Here is a 3,072-nt window from a genome sequence, read left to right as displayed (position 1 = left end):
GCCCGCCACCTCGCCCGTCTAGTTTTTGTATTTTTTAGTAGAGACGGGGTTTCACCGTGTTAGCCAGGAGGGTCTCGATCTCCTGACCTCATGATCCGCCCATCTCGGCCTCCCAAAGTCCTGGGATTACAGGCTTGAGCCACCGCGCCTGGCCCCTTCTCACTCTTTAAAAGAAAAACCTATGTCTCATCTGTGCTGACTCTACGCAGCCTTATATACCTAATGTTCTTGTATATTAACATCTCAGGGTCACCAAACACAAGAGCATTATGAAATATCAGTATAGGTATTGAGAAAGTAAATTACTACAATAACTCACAACCAATCCTTCTGCAAATCAGATGGCTACTAATTTTTGCTTTAAAACAAATTGAAGAGAGACCTAATTAAGTTTTCAACTGATCATTAAAAATAGTTTTTAAGGATCAATCAAAATCTATTTTGGCCTATAATTCAGAAGGAGTTCAAAGAAACTATAACAGAGTCCTTCCTTTCCCATCTACTTATTATGTGAATGAACTCCACAAAGTTTGCATCTAGACAAGTGAAAAATAAGAATAGAACAGATGCTGAATTCTGTCTCCTGTAGCAATAAATAAAATGCATCCTGCATGAACTAACAGAAGAAAAAAATAGCCCCATTCATCTCATTAAGAGATGCATTTCCAATGAAACTGTACTTTCTAACATTTAACAAGTATTTATCAAAAATGCTAATGTATTTATGATGTTTTGCTCAACTGTAATAACTCAATCTAAAGGAAATTACTTAACACTTTGAGCCTTATGTTCACAGGAAACATTACAAATGCTTTCAATTTAAATTTATATATGTATTTTGTTGCAGAGAAGTATAATAGGGTGATCAATAAAAGACTTTCAAGCATAAAGGTAATAGGATAAATTCCATGGGAAAACTGCCTCAAAAGTGAAAGTGTGAGAAAAAGAAAGGATGTATATTTTCAATAAAGAAGAGTTTGTGTATTTTTTATGGGTGCCAGTGGGAATCAAATTGCTGTAGTATTCAGATTCTATTAGAAACATTAGAGAGGGATGTAATAGCTCCATCCTAAAGTGTCATTTTTCAAATGCAAAAACTTACAGACATTGCAACTCATGCATCTTTTATAAAAAATGTTAGATATAATATTTTAAATGTGTAAGGAGGTACATGGTTTTCAAACTATCTGAGGGGAATATGAGTAAGATGCAGGAAAAAATGAATTTAAACAAGAAAAGCACAGACTTAAACCAAAGAAAATTAATCACTAAGCCTGAGAAGGAGCCCTCCTTTTCTAAAAGATACGGCCGTAAGCAAGGAGAATGCCAAAAAACAAACCAGGGTTCTTTGAGGAAGCAGGGAAGAGGAAAGAGGAAGGAAGCCTTCTTAGGTAAGGAGAGCGTTTGTCCATCCATCCATGAGTACGATGGAAGCCTTCTTAGGTAAGGAGAGCGTTTGTCCATCCATCCATGAGTACGATGCCCTGAGGCAGCTGCTCAGGCCTGGACTTCCTTAACTGTCTACCTCCTGACTCTGAGGCTCCCAGGTTCTATCTCTAGCCAAGACAAACAGGTAAGCGGGGACCTACCACAGAGGGGCTGGGAAAGCTAGTGATAAAGTTCTTGCCAATTTATTGCCCAGGTTCCTCAGAAAATCTGAACTCAATTAATATGTTTCTTTTGGTTTCAGCCCCTTATCCCTCTCCTTTCCAGGTAAATAATGGCTTTGAGAGGCTGGGAAGGCGGAGTTCACATATAGCCCAGAACTACCTACAATCATTGCTTTCTTTGGGCATCACAGCTTTGCTACAAAATCTACACCAGCACTGCCCAGCATGGGAGCTACAAGCCATGTATAACTATTTAAATTTAATTAAACATAAATAAATTTACAATCCAGATACTTTTTCACACTAGTCACATTTCCAATGCTCAGTAGCCACATGGGAGTGGCAAACAACACAGATATGGAGCATTTTTGTTCTGGCAGAAAGTTCTATTAAAGTTGCTGGTCCAGATTTCCACAAGGCCAATATTCTCCCTTGTGGGGACTTTTCTCTCAGAGAACCTGTTTGCCGCCTTTTACAGTCTAGCTTTCCTATCTGTAGCCCCACACCACCCCCATCCTCACAGTCTTTAACACACGACCTTAGATGTCTGAATTTCAGTTGTTTTCAGGGTTGAAGCTCTTTTCCATGGGGATCCTAGGCCCCAAACAAATCAAGACATGTAGCTAAACACTGGTTTAACATTCACCCAAGCTCTCTGTGACAGACAGATTGTGTTTCTCCAGCACAGGAAAGAGGATACATTTTAAGGATGCATATCCCACCTCCACTTGCCTGCATATTCCAGTTTCAAGTCTGATTCAGCAAGACGTCCTGGGACAGATTTAAAAGGCAATGTAACTATGAAGGATTTAAAGGAGAAACAAAAACACTCTTGCCACAGAAATGGAAGATGAGAAGAGAAAATAAATATTCCAAAACTATAAAGGAATTTGGAGTGGTAAAGCATTTGTGAGCCCAAAATTAATGCATCTTAATATGCACCTACAGAATGCTTACATGTATCTGCTTGTACAATTGATGTATGCAGTTTAAACTATGTATTTATGGCAAAAGCAGAACTGAGCATAGAAAATATTATTTCATACAGTATTTTCCAAAGCAGACACATACCAACTATTCACATGCACAAACTCTGGGCCATAGAATGGTCCAGATAAAAGCTATTCCACTTACAAAAGATTTGATACTTTAATCGACTTCTTGCCTATGATAGAAAAAATGATTTTAAATCGATACAGTTACAAAGAAACAAGACTCACAAATATTTGGCAAAAGGGCTTTCCTATACATTCAACTGTTTCTCCTGAACACCTGAGCACACCAGCCTCTTCTCTAACGGACACTTCTGAATACCACAATTATGCCTCCTCTTTTAGCCCAAGGTAGTGCAGACAGCAAGCAGTCTGCTTCTGTCTAAATCAATCAGGCTTCTCCATGCAGAGGCACTGTGGTATCCATTTTGGCTCTTCACAGGCCTTTTTTTTTTTTTTTTTTTTTTTTT

General features: G+C 38.5%; 1 protein-coding gene across 1 annotated transcript in view; it reads right to left on the bottom strand.

Annotated features, from left to right (window-relative positions):
• FRAS1 (Fraser extracellular matrix complex subunit 1) overlaps positions 1-3,072 on the bottom strand; it is a 455,628-nt gene that overhangs the window by 425,060 nt on the left and 27,496 nt on the right. The window lies entirely within an intron of this gene.

This window comes from Colobus angolensis, unplaced genomic scaffold, assembly GCF_000951035.1.
Source record: "Colobus angolensis palliatus isolate OR3802 unplaced genomic scaffold, Cang.pa_1.0 Scaffold200, whole genome shotgun sequence".
Taxonomy (NCBI): Eukaryota; Metazoa; Chordata; class Mammalia; order Primates; family Cercopithecidae; genus Colobus; species Colobus angolensis.
Note: the sequence above shows the minus strand (reverse complement) of the source record. Positions and strands in the feature narration are given on the sequence as shown.